Here is a 9,125-nt window from a genome sequence, read left to right as displayed (position 1 = left end):
CTAAGCGGGCGAGAGCCATCTCCCAACGTTTGTTCCGATGTTGACCAGGAGGAGATTTATAGTTTTACAATATGTAATTTATTAGTGTGGAGACTTGACCAGAAAGATTGTCATTGGTTATACAAGAAAGTCTCAAAGTGGGTGTAATAATCCGTGGCTGGAATACGTGAGAAATGTGGTTGGTGTGATGTGGACATAGTGGCTTAGCATGCTAGAGTATCTGCCTGTTCATTGCCAAGGATTCCACCATGGCTGGGCACCCAGCAAAATCTGATAGTTTTCTGGCATGTGGACAGGTAGAAACAGTTCTGGATCTTACAGACAAGGGGGTTGGTCGAGTGCATTGACTTTAAGAGAGTTAATGAGTTACGGGAGTCAGTAAAAATAGTGAAAGAGGAAGAAGGGAGTGAGTATATGTATTTAAAGGCAAAAAGGATTCAGGAAAGAGAGGGTATCTGAAAGTGTGAGTTGGGAAGGTTATTGCGAAACCAACACAGGTGGATTTAGAGCCATCCGTGTTTTAAGGGCCTTCATGAGTGTTGCGGGACGGCTATAAAGCATCATTGAGTTCAGAGGAAGAAAAAGGAGCATTGTAAGACTCAGCAGAGGATAGGTGAAGATAACGGGGGTGCATTCCCTTATGGTTGTAATAGAAGAAAAGTGTGGAGAAAGGGAGAACCACTACTGACCTGGCTGAAATAGTCACCTAGTAGTTCATTAGCACCTTGGAGAGGATCACAGAAGAGAGTATCTCGAATATGGAGGATGGGGGCTGGATGGGGGGATGTTTGCCCAATAATTTATGGATCCGATGCCAAACAGCTGAGATAGATGTAGAAGATGTATTTGAGGAAACACAAATTCGCCAGCTATTTGTTTTACTTTTCCAGCTTGTACGACGAAGACAGGCGGATGCTCTTTTAAAGGAGATAAGGCCTGATAGTTGATTAGAGTGCCTTGTTTGTAGCGGATACTGTTCCAGGTTGGACGCTTTAAGCGAAGTGCTTCAGCGCAACCGGAACTCCACCATGGAACACATTTAAAGATATAAGATCTTGAGGTTTGAGGAATGGCTGTAAAGGTAGTTCTCAGGAATGTAGTAGTTAAACATTGTATCATATCTGAAATGGACGAAAAAAGGGGGGGGGGGAGGAATCGTAGAGTGATGTGAAAGTACGCCAGTCGGCTCTATCAAAGCACCAGAGTGGGGAGTTAGGAAGTGGTACATATGAAGTAGATGAAAAGAGAACTGGAAAGTGGTGACTAGAGGGAAAGTGGTCTATAAGTGACCAATGGAAATCTAAATGAAGAGAAGGGGAACATAGAGAGAGATCAGTGCATCAAAAAAGATTGCGTGCGTATGCCATAGTGTGTGGGGCGATCTGAATTAAGAATGATAAGGTCAGTTTTGGAGAGGAAGCGCTCTAGGGCTCGGCCACGGAAGTTGGTGTTAGAATCATCCCTAAGAGTGTAGTGGCAGTTAAACTCACCAACTATGAGGAAAGGTGGCTGGAGTTGGGAAATTATATTTTCAAAGGCAACAAAGTCAATGGGGTAGGAAGGGGAGAAGTAGACTGAAATAAATGTGATCCAACGGCGAAGAAATATGCAAATAATTGTGCACGGGACATTGGTTTGAAAGGGAGGATGATATACGGTGTTTTCTAGTGGATAAGTATAGACGAGACATAAAGGGAGTGTGAAGAAGAGACAAAATGGTATTTGGGGATTGGTATACGAGGATGTGCAAGAACGGTCTCTTGGAGGCAGATACTGGATGGGTTATAATAAGAAAGGATATGACGAAGGTCAGGTCTATGAGAACGGAAACCGCGAATATTCCAATGTAGGAGAGCTGTATTTTAGTTGATCCATGAGTGATAACGGTTACAGTGCGTGTAGGAGAATTTGAAGGGGAAGGAACTAGGCGATAAGACAAGGAATGAGAGGGGGAAGGTGGTGTTGTATCAGGTGGAGGATCTGGGGAAGGGCATAGTTGTGACATAAGGGATTCATGTATGTATCCAGGAGGGAGTGGAAGGGATAAAGAAGATGGAGGGAGGGTTAATGTAGGTGGAGCTGGAGCAAGGGGGGATGGGCTGTGTTGGGAGGGAGTAGGAGGAAGGGTTGTAGGGGGAATATGAGTAGGAGGATGATGGATATCGACAGTCATTCTGAGTGTGAGGCGGGGCTGGAATTTGAGGGTGGATTAGGGGTTTCGGTATCAATTTGGGACTCGAGTGGATAGCTTTGAATATCTTAAAAAGTTTTTGTAAAGGAGTTGGTTGGGGGGTTTTGTGAGACAAAGGTTTTCTTATGAGGGGGAAGAGAGGGCTGGTGTTTAAGGAGTAGAGGCTAAGGTAGGTGGAGGTGAGTGTGTGGTAGGAAAAGAAGGGATGGAACGTTTAGTCTGTCTGCTGCAGGTTGTGCGGGAGGGGGGAGAGGGGAAGGTGATGGGGCTGCAGTAGAGATTGGGTTGTCTGGATTTGAATGGCAAAAGAATTTGTCTGGGGAAGGTAGGTGGTAGAAGTGGGGAAGTAAGATGTAGGAGGGATAGGTAGGGGGAGAGTGTAGGAACGTCTTGGAGGGGAGGGGGAAGGGGCAGAGCGAGCAACATTACTGGAGTAGGAAGTAAAAGTAAATCCTCGTCGGTCGTGCTTCCTGTCTGGCTTCACGCAGAGTGAAATCAAGTCTGAATCTGAGAGTTGCCACCTCAGACTCAAACTTGTAGGTGGGGCAGCCCCTATAAAATACATCATGGGGCCGCCACAGTTGGCACATGTGCGTGACTGTGCAGAGCAGTTTGATCGAGTACGACAAGGTTGGGCACATGGAGGGCATCGGGCTGTGGAAAGGCAGTGTTTGGCAGGATGTCCTAAACGGCAACAATTTTGACACTGACGGAGAGGAGGTTGATATGGTCGGACAGGGAGGGATTCTCCACCAATGTAAGCACTAAAGGGAAGGTCTTGTCTACGGAAAGTAATTTTGCTAATGTTAGTGGGGTTCTTACGTTGACCTTTAGGAGCAATGGAGTAGCACCAAATTGATATCGCATCACAGTCTGTGAGGCAGGACAAGTAAGTCTTCTCCATAGTCTGACCAATTTTTGTTATAAATAGGGCAGTTTACTTGGGAAATGGAGACAGTTCTGGTACAAGTATTGAGGGTTGGATGAGGTTCTGTAGGAATGGGGTTGCCAGAGAGATCAGTTAGAGCTGATAATGCTATAGCTTGATTTTCAGATGTAACTGTGACGAGACCAGAATGATCGGGTCGGCTACTGAAAGAGACTTTGCCTGCTTGTTTTTGGATACATTGCTGGAAGAGAAAAGTGGTCAGAGTAAGGAGTTGTGAGGGGGATTGCGAATAATCGGTCTCATTCGGCTGGGCTAAATAGAGTATTTGTAGAGATGGGGGTGGTAGAAAGACGAGGACATGTGGAAGAGGGAGTAGTGTTGAGGAAGGTATTATTAGGAAAGGTGGACAATAAGGCTGTAAAGTAGTAATATGAGAAGATGGAGTGATTGAGGAAGATGGTTGTGAGGGTAGAGGTGATGAAATTTAAATGTGTCCTGGAGCTTGAGTGTTGACTTGGGTGGATAATACATTAGTAGGCATTGAGAAGGGGTTGTAGTGTTCAGAGTCGTGGTCAAAGGAGAGCCTAGGGTCAGGGAACCAGGAGAGTTTGAGTTTGTGGGGCTGTTTGATGAAGGGGCAAGCCTCATTGTCCCTAAAAAGGGTATAACATCTTTATTACTGGCCATGGCAAGCCTAGAGTATGTTGGGGAGAGAAACAGTCCACCCCTTGAGAGGTAAGGACTAAACAACTAAAACAGGGGAATACTGTGCCCATGGTTCCCTCAGGCCGTTCAGGACTGGCACAAAGTCAGCCTTTCATCCTTTCAGCACAGCTCTCACACCTTAGAAAGTGCATAGTAGAAGGGGTTGGAGAGGGGACAGAAACGAAAAATCAGGAGGGGAAAAAGACCATGCAAATTTGGTTGAGTCAAGGGCTGAGGCCCAAGGCAGGGGAGATCCCCAGCATTGTGTTCCAGTCCTCGCCTCCTAAGCTCACCACAACAACTGGCAAGGGATGATGTTTTTTTTTTTGTTTTTTTTTATTATATATAGTTCACCCCTATGGCTCTCCATATGGAGTATGGGCCAAATAACTAAACAGGAGAATACCATGAAAAATTAAAAAATTAGTTGTGTCTAGGGCTGAAGCCTAAGGTAGGTGAATCCCTACAACTGTGGGCTTAGAACTGGGGTGGGTAAGAATAATTATACTAATATTAATAATAATAATAATAATAATAATAATATTATCATTATTATTATTATTATTATTATTATTTTTAATAATAATAATAATAATAATAATAATACCAAATAATAATAAATAATATTAAATATCAACCTAATGTCAGCAGGTGGCAAGACTACAATACCATGCCCACTGTAATACACATTTATCTATTGTCTTTACACATAGATGGCTCTACAAGTGCTTAGTCACCAAGGCATCAGCTATTAGACTTACCTATCTCATCTTACCCTTTCCTTCATTTTTTGAAAGCTTCATTTCTATTGTTTTATTGCCTTTGATGTTATTAATATTTTGATAACAATTTAATAATCATAAAATCAACAAGAATGATAACAATGTCAATATTCATAGTATTGGAAAGGAAAACACATTTCCCCACCAATTCAAGGAAAGGGAAATCAGGATCGGTCACTAGGGTTGAGCACACGTGGCGCCATCTGTGCGTAACAAAACTCACTAAAATCTAAAGGGGACGGTAAATAAGCCAACTGACATTAGGTTAACAAGTAATAATAATAAATAATAACAACAATAATAGCAAAAATAGTAAATATTATAATAATAATAACAATAATAATAACCACTGATTATAATAATAGTAATAGTAATAATAATATTATTATTATTATTATAATAATAATAATAATAATGATAATAATAATAATAATAATAATAATAATAATAATAAAAATAATATTTGTTATTATTATTATAATCATTATTATTAATAATAATAAACTATAATATCACTTGCAATAAACATAGTTCATAATAATAAGAGTAACCTTGCAGTCGCCAAAGGGTAATGAAACAAAGAGAAAACGTACGTCTCACTTTTGGTATTCAATTGAGAATTAGATATCTAGAAAAATAGCAGCAGTTTTACAAGTTCATTGTATTAATCTCCATTTTTTTTATACCTTTTTTTTTTCCTTTTTCATTTTGATTTTTTTTTTTTTTTATAAGTTTGTTTTTGTTTTTTTGATAAAGCCTGTGAAAATCCTACGGCTAACAATTAACAATGTTACAGCATTTCACAAGTCTAAAGAGGAGGGGGAGACAAAGGGAAGGGAAAAGGGGGGAGGGAAGGAGGGAGGGAGGGAGTCACAGATCTGTTGGAATTACAATGTCTTTTTTTTTATATATAATCTCTATTTTCTTTATCATTAAAGACATTACCAAACCCTCAATATCTCAGGTGACTTTGTAAGGCCTTTGACGCCATAACATTACAGTTACCTTGCATATTAAGGGTTTAGAAGTACAGAGACAAACAACAAGAGGGGATGATAACATACCCTGTTGTCAATATTTATCATCGGTCTTGTGTCCTCACCCAAAATAATGAGATAGAGAATGCATATTTATACACACAAAAAAAATAGAGTATGTACATATACAAAAATTATTTGTAGTGAAAAAAAAATGACAGTAAAAATAATAACAAAAATGATAGTCAATACATTCCCCTCCTCCATATCTATAACATACAATAATGGAAAAATAAAAAAAAATAAAAATATTATGAGAATAAAAGATAAATCACATTCATTCGTTCTTTGTATAGAGTGAAGCAGTCTGAAATATTTTGAATAACAGCAATGTTAACTTTTACTCATTCTGCATCTTGTACCAGTGTCTTCTTTAAGTAGTTAAAAAAAAAAAATGTCTTTACAAAAAAAAAATATATATCAAACTCACACACAAGAAGTCAATAAAGAAACAAGAAACAACTCTAGACAACTATAATTAACAAAAAAAAAAATCTTAAAAATTCTAAAAAACGTCACTCCATACGGCACAAATTCATCTCGAAATTTTGGTTTATGTGAAGGCAAGTTACAATTCCAGCCTTGAACTTTAATGAAAGAATGAAAAAAATAAGGAATGAATGAATGAAAAAGAATTCTGGTCAAAGAAATCATAAAATCCTCATTTTCTGACAAGTTAAAAATTACATACACTATATAAGTAAATAATAATGATAATGATTAATAAAAAAAAAACTACTGGCTCATTTCCAAATGCATTATACATAGTTATCATTACAAAGCTTTAGCATTTGAAGAGGCTAAATGCTATATAAAACATTAAATGACACAAGAGATAAAACTTACCAAAACTTGTTTTTTCTCAACTTTTTTTTATACGAAAAGATGCACGTCTGATCTACTACATCAACCTAAAGTACAAGCAATTGAATATTCACATGTTTATTGATCTGCTCTTTTCTCTAAAGGTATATAAAAAAATTTAAAGACTACACCACCTGTAAAAATTGGCTTAACCTAAAGTTCACAGATCCCAACAGTCGCATAACACTGACCTTCTTCCCCATCAAGCAAATACTTCTTAGTACAAAAGTACAATGCTTGCCTCTTCTTGCCAGAGAATAAAGTATACAAAGTATTCCTGGGAAAATGGTTTCTTCGTGTCACTTCAATATATCCCCCAAAAAACAGCAATACTCTTTTCGTGTTTCATTCGTGATAGAAGGGCAACAAGAGACAAGGTTACAGCAGACGTTCTCGTAGTTCCTCATCTGCACTGGGCTGTACCCTGAATCTTGTGGTCATAGAAAATGGTTGTAAACTTTTAAACATGTTTACTGCCTTGAGTTTGACTACTGTGAACCATTGCCAGAGAAGTTCAGCTAACCCTAAAGACCTCATACGTGCCCAATTCTGGAATATGAGACATATCTGTGTCGCTTGATAGAGCCACTTGCTTAAAGTCTGTCAGTTGGTAAATCTTTTAAACTAAACTGGTTTTTATTACAGTCTATGCTAATGATATGAATCTCTGACCACAGAGCAGGACAGCTACAGATAAAACAATGAATAACTATCTATTGGGTTTAACTCCCAACACTAACAAAAGTTCACAGAACCAACAAAGATCAGTGACGATTTAAAGAAAGAGAAATTGAATCCTACACACAAAGAGTCTTATACTGTAGCTACCAAGACACCACATAAAATGTCTTCAGAGACATTGCTCCTTATTCCAGAACTACACGAGGCACTTTCCCATTGAATTTAAAGCTAGATCACCTTGCTATAGGATACTCATGAAAATGGCAGCATATCAGTGTGAATATATACAAAGATATATATAAATATATATATATATATATATATATATATATATATATATATATATATATATATATATATAGAGATATAGATATATAGATATATAGATATATAGATATATAGATATATAGATATATAGATATATAGATATATATACCACACGCAGCCTAAGTATTTGTGCATGAGTGTTGTGTTGTCACAGTGCAAAAACTTTTTTTGTGTGGCATGGCACAGCAACTATGTCATATTAACTGGATTAATAACTTTGGCTTCTAATGGATAAATTACTAATTGACTGGATTTGTCAGTAGCATAATTCAGGAAGAGACAAGCTTGATGACATCAACTACAAATGGAAAAACTCTCATCAAACTTTTAAAAACTTGAACAACAATTTCTTAAAAACTACATTTCTTAAAATTTGCATTGATAGGTGTGTACTCTGTATCAATCAGTAGAAATATGTGATAATACTAGAGTAGCAGTGTTTATTTCTGGTAATGCTAGAAGTCTCTATACAAAGTGTACATTCCGCAGCACTTACTTGTAATACAAAGTTTAAACCTTGAGCTCGTTGGATTCACATGCTGCTTGTGGTGCCTAACAACAAGCAACATCATTCCCCTGATACTGAACTCTCGTCAGATTCTACCAGCCTCAAAAAAGCAGCACAGAGCTTTTTTATGGAATACTGTTACTGTGATTTTGAGAATGAATGGCAAAAAAGAAACACCTTTACCAGGTTCACACATTACTGTCTGAATCATCAAATCAGAAAGGTACATTAAGGAATAAATCCTTGTTGTGAAGAGCAAAGCTTTGCATTATGTCTGGATGAATACTCATCTTTTTCAATACAAATCTGCAGAGGTAGACAGTTTCTAAATCAAGTTGATATAAAGTTCAGATACAAACATTCGCCTCAGTCTAATGCCCAAGATCCAAAACCTTCCCTTGCAAATGCTTTCAAGAATAAAAGAAGTTCACCTTTTGCCTCCACCTTTCCCTTCAGCTCTAACAAAAGGGCCTCTTTCCCTCTGAAAAAATATTTCCTCACCCATAACCTGCACAACATTTAGGTAACAATCCACATAACAATCCCCTTGAACGTTCATTTCACGCCTGCAGTCTTTAAGTACATAAAAGATGTAAGCTCCCATCACACGACAACCTCATGTAAATTTTCAGACAGGTAGCCTCCACTTCCGAGATTTGGAAATGAATGATGGCACAAATATTTATCACATGAGCATATTAACCCCTAACTCTTCAATTTGCTATTTTAAGAAATTCCTGGTTTACTTTATTTTACAAAGAAATTATACATTAATTCCATTTATAATAAATGTAGAATACATTGCCGTCCACTAATCATTACCTTATAAATTGGCCTAGGAAATGACAACATCGAATGGCTAAAATCCTAAGTACTTGTCATTAACTACCCTGTCAAAAAAATTAATGAATCAAAAAGATAAATCAGATACGCATATAAAGAAAATAAATATATAGACAAAAAAAATAAATAAATAGATAAATAAATGAAACAAACTGAAAGAAATATATTACAAATATCCTCATTGCACAATTAAAATTTACCACAAGGGATTCTGCAAATCGTTTGAACCTGCAACAGGAGCATATCTAAATATATGGCCCAATACTAAACTTGGCACATGAAAAAGGAAAGAATGAAT

This window comes from Penaeus monodon, chromosome 39 (genome assembly GCF_015228065.2).
Source record: "Penaeus monodon isolate SGIC_2016 chromosome 39, NSTDA_Pmon_1, whole genome shotgun sequence".
Taxonomy (NCBI): Eukaryota; Metazoa; Arthropoda; class Malacostraca; order Decapoda; family Penaeidae; genus Penaeus; species Penaeus monodon.
This window is presented reverse-complemented; position numbering follows the sequence as displayed.